The sequence below is a fragment of the Vulpes lagopus genome, chromosome 24, assembly GCF_018345385.1.
Source record: "Vulpes lagopus strain Blue_001 chromosome 24, ASM1834538v1, whole genome shotgun sequence".
NCBI lineage: Eukaryota > Metazoa > Chordata > Mammalia > Carnivora > Canidae > Vulpes > Vulpes lagopus.
The window spans coordinates 27,426,099-27,438,908 of record NC_054847.1 but is presented as its reverse complement, the minus strand read 5'-3'; positions in this window follow the sequence as shown (position 1 = coordinate 27,438,908).

The window sequence follows — 12,810 nt, the reverse complement described above, 5'->3', positions numbered from 1 at the left end:
CATTATTCACATTTCTTGACTTTAAATTTGCCTCAGGTCAATTCAAGACTATTGAGTAGACCAAGAACAGTCTCCCTTTGCTTTTTATACCATTCTTTCAGGCAAGCAGATTCATAACAAATACAGACTTGACTTCTGAACATTAGTACCCACGTGCCTACTCATTACCCACATTTTGAAATCCACTATGTGCTGCAAACTCAAAATCAACAAAACTGTCTTTGGGAGTCCACTCAAATGCTGCCAGCTACTCAGTAGCCTAATTACAAACCTGAATATTATTTGTGACTCCTCCCCTTTATCCTCCCAAATGACAATCTCCCAGTCCTGTAGCTTTACCACCTAATGTCTTTCATACATTCACTGCTCCCCATCATTTCTATTGTTGCCCTAGTTCTGGCTACCATCATCTATCACCTACAGTAGTCTACCAGCCTTGTAATTGTTCTCTTACACTCAGGGTGAACATCTCTCTTTCTGCTGGTCTATTTCCCCATTGTAGACAGAGTAACATTTCTAAGACTCTAATATTGTCACCTCCCCTACATTAAAGCCATAATCATTAAGATAAACCCAAAGGTCTTAGCGCAGTATTGAAGTCCCTTTGTGATTTTACCCTTGCTCCCTTCTCTCATCTCATATATCTCCACACCCAATATGAAAAAGAAGATGGGGAAGAGGAAGAAGAAGAAAGAAGAAGAAAGAAGAAGAAGAAGAAGAAGAAGAAGAAGAAGAAGAAGAAGAAGAAGAAGAAGAAGAAAAAGAAGAAGAAAGAAGAAAAAGAAAAGAAAAGAAAGAAAAAAAGAAAGAAAGAAAGAAAGAAAGAAAGAAAGAAAGAAAGAAAGAAAGAGAAGGAAAGAAAGAAAGAAAGAAAGAAAGAAAGAAAGAAAGAAAGAAAGAAAGAAGCAGAGGAGAAGGAGGAGGAGAAAAAAGAAGAAAAAAAATAAGAAAAAGAAAGATTCTATTATGCCTCCTCTTAGTCTTGGCATATACTTTTCCTTTTGCAGAATTTTTTTCACCCTGTCCCGCCCCCAAACTCATTCCTTCAACTAGATAAGTCCCACATAATTCCCACTTATCACTAAGGTCTTATCTTAGACTTACTGATATCTCCAGATTTTGTTGGGTGCCCTACTAACTTATTTCTATGTCATTTTTTCTACCTTGAATATGAGACTTATCCCACATATTACAATTGTAGAATGATTATTTGTTTTCTTTATTAAACAATATGCTCTGTAAAGACTGGAAAGGCATCTGCCATACTCAATGTTATATCTGCAGCCCTTATTCACACTTCGTAAACAGTGGGCATTAAATTTTTTAATGTATGAATAAAGGAAATAAGTATTGGGACTTTTATTTAGTAGTTCAAATATAAGAAGTAATTCTTAGTGTTTATTTGTGTAGCGTAAAACTAGTCTTACCAACTAGATACTCTATGTACAGAATTATTGTAATGATGATGACGATGATGATGGTGATGGCTAAGAAGACCTCATAGTGTTTATTGTCAGTCATAATGTGTTCTAAGTACTCAATATATTACTTTAGTTCATCCTTTCAACAACTCCATACGGAGGTGTTACTATGGCCATTTTACACGTGAGTATGCTGAGACACTGAGAGTTATTTTTCTCAAGGTCAAATAGCTAGTAAGTGCTTATTTTAGGGTTTAGTGGCTACAGTAATATGCAAACACACTATTTTGAAAGGATTTCTAAAGAAGATATATATTTTTAGTTTTGAAATATCCCACCACAGTCCCAAGTCAGTTGTGATTTGGGGATAGGAAAACTCTCTTCCACACAATCCTTCATAAAGCCAAGCTGATCAAAGTTCTGCTAAACTTAAATACATTTTTTCCAAGAAGATCTCAAAAGATGACATCCAGACAATGAAAGGATAAGGCTCTATGGGACAGACCTAGATGCTACATATCATTTCCACTTACATTAAATTGTTGAGAGCTCAGGTACATGGTCATCCTAACAGCAATGCATGCTGAGAAATATGCTCAGAAAAACAGCAAAATAAATGTTTTTGGTGAATGGTTTGCAGTTTCTACAATAGGGGCTGAGGCTGAATTTGAACCCAGACATCATGACTCCAGAGTCCAATTCTTAAGAGTCTATTAAATCTTATCTAACTGGAATGTTCCATATATACTTAATTCATATTCTAATTAGATGCATTTATTATGTCTTAATGTTATATGTTTCCTGCTAAAATAAATATACAGTAGATTTTTGTTAGTATTTGGACTTAATTTGACAACCTTTTCTTCCTCATATGTTTATACAGCAAGTAGCTGGCATAATTTGTCCTGAATATCTAATGGAGAGAGTTGGTTACGCCTTTGCCAAAACTTTACTTGCACCCTGGATAACTATTTTTGATCAAGTAATGATAATTATGTATAGACAAGGCATTTTCCAGTCATCTAAGGATATTTGACTAAATCTATGGAGAAAACCAGTTAGCCAAATTCATTAAAATTATTTAGCATCCACAAATGATGGTTCAAGGGACAAATCCTTAGGAAGATTTTGTTAGTTACATAAAAGTTAATCAATACTAGTTAAATAAAATCTGCAGGAAGTTTTCCCTGGGATACCACAAATGGCAACTATCACCAAACAGAAAGGGAGAGGGAAAGCAAAACTGACAGATATTTGATATATAAAGTAAAATATACTAACAGACACATGAAAAAATGCTCGACATTATTCATCACCAGGGAAATACGAATCAAAACCACAATGAGATACCACCTCACACCAGTCAGAATGGCTAAAATGAACAGCTCAGAAAACAACAGATGTTGGTGAGGATGCAGAGAGAAAGAGGAGCCCTCTTACACTGTTGGTGGGAATGCAAACTGGTACAGCCACTCTGGAAAACAGAATGGAGAACCCTCAAAAAGTCAAAAATAAATTTACCCTAAGACCCAGCAATTGCACTAGGTATTTATCCTAAGGACACAAAAATTGTGATTTGAAGAAGCACATGGACCCCAATGTTTATGGCAGTAATGTCCACAATAACCAAAATTTGGGAAGAGCCCAGATGTCTGTCCACCTTCTGATGAATGGATTAAGAAGATATGGGGTGTCTATAAACACAATGGAATATTACTCAGCCATTAAAAATGAATGAAATCTTGCCATTTGCAAAGACCTGGATGGGACTAGAGTGTATAATGCTTAGTGAAATGCATCAGTCAGAGAAAGACAAATACCATATGGTTTCTCTCATTTATGGCAGAAACAAAACTCATGAGCATAAGGGAAGAGAAGCGGAAAAAAAGATTAAAACAGAGAGGGAGGCAAACCATAAGAGACTATAGGGAACAGAGGGTTGCTGCAGGGGAGGTAGGCAGGGGAGATGTGGTGTTTAGGTGACGAGCATTGAGGAGGGCACTTGATATAATGAGCACTGGGTATTACATACAACTCATGAATCACTAAATTCTACTCTTGAAACTGATAATACACTATATGCTAACTAACTTGAATGTAAATAAAACAAAAAAAGACAAAAAATAGAATATCGAAGGACTCATCTAAAAATGAGAATGTATTTAACTTTAAGGCATTTATAAGCAACTTAAAAGTTAAAAAAATGTCAGTATAAAATATTTGTCTGAGAAGCTTTGCTATTAGGTATAGACATCAATTTAAGATAATTATTGTTTATCGTATAATATTTTTTACAGATTTTATTTATTTATTCATGAGAGACACATGGAGAGAGAGGCAGAGACATGGCAGAGAGAGAAGCAGGCTCCATGCAGGGAGCCCAATGTGGGACTTGATCCTGAGACTCCAGGATCACTACCTGAGCCAAAGGCAGACACCCAACTGCTGAGCCACCCAGGGATCCCTAGGGTATAATTTTTGGCCAGAGAGGTTGTAGAAGTCTAGCTTTCTAATCTGTACTAGTTAATATACTTGCGAAATGAATGATCCCAAGTCCTAGTTGCTAAAAACAATGATTTTGAGTCATAATTTTGTAGATGATGGTCAGACATTTTGGAGGTACTCACTGGGCATGTCTTGCTTGGGCCATCTGTGTAATTGCTGGGAACGCAGTCATCTGAAGGCTCAGCTGAGTTGAACATCCAAGATGGCAGACTCACATGGCTTGCAGTTGGTGTTGCTGGCTGGGAGCTCAGCTGAGCTATTATTCGGGGCCCTTATTTGTGAGCTCTCTAGCATGGCAGTGTTAGAGCACCTGACTAGGTATCTTATATAGATATGGCCTTCCCTAGATCAAACAACTCAAAAACGAGTCACATAGGATCTCATCTGTTGTGCTTTGTCACAAGTAAGTCACTAAGATGGGTCCTGATTTAAGAAAGGGAAGGAGGAATAAAACTTCCCTCGTAATGAGAAGACAGTCAAACAAGGTCTGGACATAGTTTAAAACTACCACAGGTTTTGGTGCACCTGGGTGGTTCAGTCAGTTAAGCATCTGACTTTTGATTTCAACCCAGGTTGTGATCTCAGGGTAGTGAGGTCAAATCCCATGTAGGGCTCAGCAATGGGCATGGGGCCTGACTGAGATTCTCTTCCTCTCTCTCTGTCCTCTGTCCTTCCCCATATCCCCTCCACACTCTCTCTAAAAACACAACAACACAAATTCTATTCTCATATTACATTTAGGATTATTATCATTATTATTACTATAATTTTAGGAGAGTGTGAGTGGTAGAGGGCTAAGTAGATCAGGATAGATCTTTTGAAAATAGCTCCATAGTCAGGAAGTTTTTCCTAAATTCTAAAAATCCACATATAAAAAGGAAAAGAAAAAAAAGAAAAGAAAGAAAAGGAAAGAAAAGAAAAGAAAAGAAAAGAAAAGAAAAGAAAAGAAAGAAAAGAAAAGAAAAAAAAAGAAAAGAAAAGAAAAGAAAAGAAAAAAGAAAAGAAAAGAAAAAAGAAAAGAAGAAAAGAAAAGAAAAGAAAATCCACATATTTCCAATCTCGTGGCAACATTTTTTGATTAAAAAATCATCTGTTTTTTCATTCATATTATGTAAATTATGGGTAAAGATGACACACTGACCAAATTATTTAAATTTTTATTTTTTTGAAAGGTGAGCCCCTTTCTTTGCCAAGTTAACTTAAACTATTTCCTCAGAGATGATTCCCTCTGTATAGATTCAAAGCCAAGTTTATACACTTTTGTTTTTGTTTTTACTTTACTGTCTTAAAGTTTCCCATCACTTCTTGGTCTTTTGATTAAAATGAAATGACTCATTATTTATTCTTAACAAGTTGCAGATTTGGGTCCCTAGGTTCAATAATTTATAGAAGAATCTAGCAAATTTCAGGTTTTACTATTGAATATCATTCTATGACATTTACATAGAATGAGCACTTGCTGCCTACCATGGAAAATAGAGATAATTTGCTATGCACTGGTAACTGAGCATATCATTTGATTATCAAGAACTTTAACTAGTTTTGAGATAATGGCCCTGATGACCAGTAACCAATAAAAAGAAGCAGAGCTTATTATAAACCACAGTAATAACAACCTTTGTCCCTCAAAGTATATTTTGTAAGACTGACAGACAATTTTCAGCAGTTATTTGATTGGTACAAAGTTATTTCATCCAGTTTGTTCATTTTAAATATTTTTACAAATATTTACTATAAAAGTAACCATGAGGATTCTTATAAATGTAGTTAAATCGACTGGAGATTTGGGAGGGAGCCTGTCAGCAGATGGAAATCTATTAGGGGAAGTTGCTGAAACATTAAATAGATGTGTTATTTAAGAATATTATTGATGATCTAATTGCTTATTAACATCTTCTCAAATAATAGCATTTAGGTTGAGTGCTATGAAGATCTTCTGTAAACACTAAGAAGTAGTCTTTCAATAGAAAAGTGGATCAACTCTTGGAGCAGATTTAAAATTTATTCTTTACAAGAACTCCAGCCTTGCAGCATTGTCAGAGTATTAATTGCATATTATAATCCCAAAACTGTTCTAGAGTGGAACTAGTGCACACACTCAAACAATTAACTATATAATAAGGCAACTGGTCCTATGAAGACAAATAAAACAACACCAAGTACAGAGATGTATACAGAAGGGGTGAGGTTATAGATAGAATGCTCAGGGAGTGCTTTGTTGATAAGAGATCCTTCTAGATCAAAAACGGTGAGAGGGACATATGGGTCGTCTCTGGAGAGAGAATTCACGGCAAAAGTTTTGTCCTGCTTGAGCAGGATTTTTCAGTTTTCCCCAATGCTTGCTAGCTTCAGAGTCCCCCCTGTTCTTGCTCCCTTTTCCCAGAGTCAATGCTCCAGCCTACACATGAAGTGTCTTTTCTTATCTGGTGTATGAAAATATGTTTGGTCCTGTGACTGGCATGTCCACAAGGAATACTCTCAAGACAGCCGCCATCTTTGGCACAAAATCTCTATTTCAAGGAACCAGATTATTCTGTAAAAGCTCTTGAAGTTTCAGGCATTTATTTTTTATTGGCAGGTGTCACCCCTCTCCCCACCCCAAAAGCAAATGAACTTAGTTTTTGTTGCTGTAATTCAACTTTGCACCAAAACACAAAGTTTTTCCATGGATATACTTTCTGGATGTCCAAGAAATTAATTTCATTCCATGGTTCTCTATCTGATCAGCTTTTAAAATCTCAATGACCAGGCCTTATTCCAACACCACTGATGTTAGAATCTGGGGATAAGAAACAGGCATCAGTGTTAAAATACAATAGAGCAAAACAAAACACAACAAAACAAAAATTGGCCACACTGTTCCAGGATTAGCCAAGGTTGAGGCTCACGACCGTAATCCACAAGCCACTGGCAAATTAGAAATATAAAGAATATTGTCCATTTCCAACTTTTGCTCAGGGGAGAAAATTGAAGCCAAGAGGAAGGAAATGGCTTGTCCAAGGTTACAGGGCCCAACAACTACAGCAGACTTTTCTGAGAAGAAAGAAGAGCTGTGGAGTATCCATGTGCTGTTTGAAATGGTGGTGGTGTGAAAGAAAGTCTCAGAGCAGAGGGACACCATGTGAGGAGGTTTCAAAGGTTTTGACTGGCCTCGTCGCTGTGACCCTTTTTCCCTGGCCTGACTTCCTGCCCTTGAGGGATGGCTGGTGAAGATGAGAAAGCCTTGCCTTTGGAAATCAGTATGATCTAGCTCCTTGCAAAGAGGAGTAGTCTATCCTTTGGAATGGGAATAGTAGTTATGTTCTTAAATTGCCTCATAGTCTTATCTCTCCTTCTTGCCCTTTACTTTCTTAGGCATTTTCTTTTTACTTTTATTTTCTTCTTATAACTTTTTTAATTTGAAGGTTGGGGAAATATTGTAAAATTTGTAAGAAACAAATTATCAATAAATAAATTTCAGTACATAATGCCTGCCATTTAAGTCACACATTCAATATGTAGTTGTTGAATGAGAAAATATTGAAATCATCTGCGTAACAAGAGATACCCCCCCATAAATTTTGCCTTCCCACACACTCTTGGCTCAAATAATGACAATATTTGCTGGGAAAATCTGGTTTTGATCCAGGTGACAATTGTTAAATTATAATTCACAATATTTGTTTCACTTGCTATACTAAATTATTGCCTCAGGGTTTACTTATTATCCTGGCTGCTAGTACATTTTTTTTTTTAATCATTAGGGTTAAACATTTTCCTCAAAATAGAGTTTCTTCAATTTTCTTGATCTTAATATTTGTGGAGATGTATCAATCTGTAACTCTGGATTTTTTTTTAATCATTTCAAGAACGTGTTTCTTAAAAAATAATTTGATTATTGCTCCTGATTTTTGTTCTTGTTTGGGCTTTTGTCTATATTTTATTTCTTCTATCTATATTTGATTTTTTTCTCATGTTTTCTTTTTATGTTTTACAGTTTTCATCTGAGTCATAGACAAATTCCGTGAATTGGATTTCTATAAAGCAGTCTTCTCTCATATCTGTAGTTTCTGAAACCCGTTATAGTTTCATTGAAGCTATCATATTTTTCTTTCTCATGCAATATTTTCTAATTTTAAATTGTTGCTATTTCACATTTCCCTCCTCCATGCAAATAAATAAAATATTCTCTCAGATCTTAATGAGATCATAAATCAGAAAGCTCCTAATGTAGTGGGGTTTTTTTAGAAATTCTGTTGTGTGGTTTTTAGATTGCTTTATTGTATTTTTACAGTATATCTATTTCATTGAATCAATTCCTCTAAGTATTCAGGAATGTCCTCTTGTTTTGACATAATGTGCCTTTTTATAGACTGGTAGTATTTTTTCTCTGATATTCAGTTAGAGACTTTCTGTTTGTTCTGGCTGCTAGAGAAGGAAGAAATCCTGCCATATTGGGTTTGTAAAATGTTCATTGAGACCACATCCTGTCGTTTTCCCTCACAGAGACTGTGAACCGAGTTCTCTCAGCATTTTCTCCACTCAGATCCTAGCCACACTGCTCCTTTGGGAAAACACTGTTGGTGGGAGAGGGGCAGAATCTGACCCCAATTCCCTCTTGTGTAATGATGATGAGGAAGATGGGGCTGATGAGTCCTGCTAAGTAACACTTGTTGATGGCTTAACCATAGATGAAGCACCAGGCTGAGCATTTGCCTGTCATTTAAATCTCACAACTCTATAAGATAGATATAAATATAACTCCTTCCCATTTTGCATATGAGAAAAGCAAGGGATAGGGATTTTTAGCATTTCCTCCTAAGACCATGCAGCTATTGAGTGAAGAATCTGAACTGAGCCAGTATTTTTACTCAATTCATAATTTCCCTCTGTTTATTATTTAATTAAAATCCTTTGAGGTTCAAGGTGTAAAACTATCATCCTTTCTATTTCATCACCAATGAAAATTCCCCCCCTCATTTTATTTATATTCTGCTAGCCATTCCCACTGATGTCTTTGATGTGTAAAAGTAGAGGACCAACACACAAAAACCACCTTTCCCAGAATGTGCAAAAGAATAGCCACTCAATTACCAGCTTATCTGACTTCCATGTCATAGATCTCTGCCCTTTTTAACAATGTAGGAAACTTGAAATCAAGACATTCTAAAAGGCATGACCTCCAAATGGTTTGATATCCAAGTCCTTTCAAAAACCTTGATGAGAAAATAATATTTAAGAGATACAACTTAAAGACTGATTATATAAAATCTCAAGGCTTCTTAGCTCTTTATTTCAATGGCTTCAAAAACTTGGCTATGAAGCATTATTTCATAGGATTAACTGTCATTAGGTGACACTAATACCATTTTCAAAGGATTTTGAGCACTTGCCTGTTGACCACCATGTAACTAATGTGGCCTCAATCCATCTCAGGAGAATTGGAACATGGTAGAATTTACAAAGCAGCAGTTCAGAGTGTTACTCAGCACACTAACATACAGTGGCTTCATCAAGGTTTTTGTAATTATTTTTTAAAAATTAATTCTTAGCAAAGTGGAACATAACACAAGTCTATTAAAAACCTGGAAATTGCATAATATGGAATGTAGTAGGCAAGTATAGAGTAGCTTATCTAAGAAAAGAGTGATTCTGGGATATTTGAGCCAAAATATGGCCATCAACACCTACCTGAGCACTTTGCCCATAGGAAATGCTCAGTAAATACTTTCCCAACAGGTGATGAAGTAGTACTATAATCAGTGTCTCTAGGAAGATAATTAAAGCAGAATGCTGCATTGATTTTTCAGTTCCCATCTGGGGAGATGCAAGTCAGAATGTCACCAAAATTGTATGCTGGCGTTTGAACTCCCCATGACACATAGAGTTTTTACTTAAGTAAAACTGAAGCACTCTTTTTACATGTATTAAAATTGTGTCCTTCAAAAATTAGATTTGAAAGTGTTTGGGGAATAAAAATGGTAAACAAGTATAAGGGATTGTTATTATTCATAGACATATCTAAATTTGGGTACTTGAGTGTGAATTTTTAGGTGCTTATTTTAGACTCTGCACTTATTTTTTTGAAATTTAACATTGTAATTACATTTTACTTTTTATTTCAATTTTTTAAAGATTATTTTAGAGAGAGAGAGAGCACACGTGGAATGAAGGGCAGAAAGAGAGAGAGAGAGAGAGAGAGAGAGAGAGCATCTGAAGCAGACTCCCTGCTAAGTGCTGAACCTGACTCGATGCTTGATCTCAAGACCCTGAGATCATGACCTAAGCTGAAATCGAATTGGATTTTTAACTGACTGAGCTACCTGAGAGCCTCAACACTTTACTTTTTAAAGTGTCTCTATCTCCTTCGTCCTACAAAGGAGTGCACATTTCACTGAAGTCACATATTTTCAGCAGTCTATACATAGGAAACACTATCATGGAGCAGAGATCTGTGCTTTTTTGATACAAGCTTAGTGGAACATTTCTCATGAAATTAGAAGTATGCATTATAGGAACATATAAACCCTTGGGGAGGGGCAGGAAATTTTGCACATATAAATGAGTGGACATAGATGTGTTTATGTGTGTATTGATGGGATAATATATTTCCAGTTGACAACTTTTAAATATTTTTGTTTGGCCTCCTGGTTAATCTTCACTGCATCCAGCCAATGAGCCTAGTTGTATCAGCCTCACTGTGGCCATGCCTCTGTCATCAGTCATTTCTTTTCAATTTCCATTGCTGTTGATATTGGTAAGACTTTCTTTTTGTGTATATACACTCACACACACGCACACACACACACACACACATATTTACTTGTGTATTTTATACCATTAGACTTTCTCTAGTTCAGAATAATATCAAAGATATTTTAATAAGGTGGAAGTACTAATCTCCTTTTCTTATTTTATTCTGTCTACCAAATTATTTCTGAACCTCTTTTCCAAAATTCACAGCTTCTTCAAATATGACCTGAGCCCTATTCAATTTCAGCACCATCAAAATGCAAATATAAAGGAATATGATGCCTTCATCTTTATTTACATCATCACATTATAGAACACAATTCTTCTCCTATGCTAGGTCTAAAATAAGAAACACTCTTATTTGGAGAATGATTTAATACCAATGTCGTATTATGGTTTCTGGGCATTATAGTTGCAAGTCTACTTCATACAAAGATAAGGAGAACATATAAAAATGAAATGTATAGTTTTGAGCTTTAAATTATTTATATTTACTAAAAACTTACATATGAAAGTATACAGAAAACTCGTTAATAATTATATAGAAGATGTCCATTAAATTTTCAATATGCTATGTATTAATATATACCCCATAGATTAAAAGATAGAAGTGAAATTAGTGAATAATCATTAAATACCTTTTATCGAACATATATTGCATGTTACAAAATCATTTCATAGATACAGTACCTTACCCTTAACTGTGGGTGATATGTTCTAAGAGCCCCATTAGATTCTTTTTTTTTTTTTTTTTAATTTATTTATTTATGATAGTCACAGAGAGAGAGAGGGGCAGAGACACAGGCAGAGGGAGAAGCAGGCTCCATGCACCGGGAGCCCGATGTGGGATTCGATCCCGGGTCTCCAGGATCGCGCCCTGGGCCAAAGGCAGGCGCTAAACCGCTGGGCCACCCAGGGATCCCCCGAGCCCCATTAGATTCTTAAAATGGCAGATAGTACTGAACATACACTATGTTTTCCCCATACATACATATCTATGATAGAGTTTAATTTATAAATCAGGTACAGTTAGGGATTAACAACAATGACTAATAATAAAATAGAAAAGGATAACAATAATAAATAGAAGTTATGTGAATGTGGTATCTTTCTCTCTCTCTCAAAATGTCTTATGTACTATATTCACCATTCTTCCTATGATGATGTGAGATGATAAAATGCCTATGTGAGGAGAGGAAGTGACTGAATGATGTAGATGCTGTGATGTAGCCTTAGGCTATATTGACCCTCTGACCATATGTTAGAAGGAGGGTCATCCGTTTCTGGACCACATTGACTGTGGGTAACCAAAACCACAGAGAATAAAACTGGATAAGGGAACTACTGTATATTAATTCCAAAATTAGAGCTTTCTTCTATCACACAAGGAACAAATATGTATTGTTAAGTGTCCCCTTGCCCACAAAATACCTCATTTACCACCAGTGGAGTGTCACTGATGTGTTAGGAGGGCTCAAGGAACACATCTTTTTGTTTTCTTTTACTATTTTTTAATAACCTTAATGCTTAGTATCAGACAAACGTTTTTAGAGTTTGATGGCCTGGTTTCAATTCTCTGGCTGCCATCTGGCAGTGTGATCTCAGGGAAGTCATCCAAGTTCTCTAACTCTGAATTTCCTCTTCTCTAATCTGAGGATAATAGTAGTGTCTACCTCACACTTTCATTGTGAGGATCAAATGAAATCATGGATAGAAGAGGCAAACCAGGAAGAGCTATCCCAGTGTTGATGAAAGTGTATCTTGACCAGTTACTTTCAGAATTGTTAGATTTTAATAATCACTACTGTTATATTTGCTATGACAAAATAAACAAGTGAAATTGAGTGAGGTTGTGGGCCTCTTGTCCATCTCCGTCCCCTCCTGCACCCAAAAGTTCATCTCAGTTCAACATATTCAGTTGTTGAATGCATTTTATACGCTAAGCAATGTGGTAGACATTGTGGTAGAGCAAAAAATAAGCAGTGTTTTGTTCCTAATGTATAAAATCTAGTAGAAGAGGGCACATGAGCAGTTAATCTAAATAAAATAAGTGATAAAATAGTTTTATGCACATCGTGCTAGACCTGTAGAACAGGCCAGGATGGCACTTCACTTATCCTATGATCAGAGAAGTTTCCAAAGAATGATAACT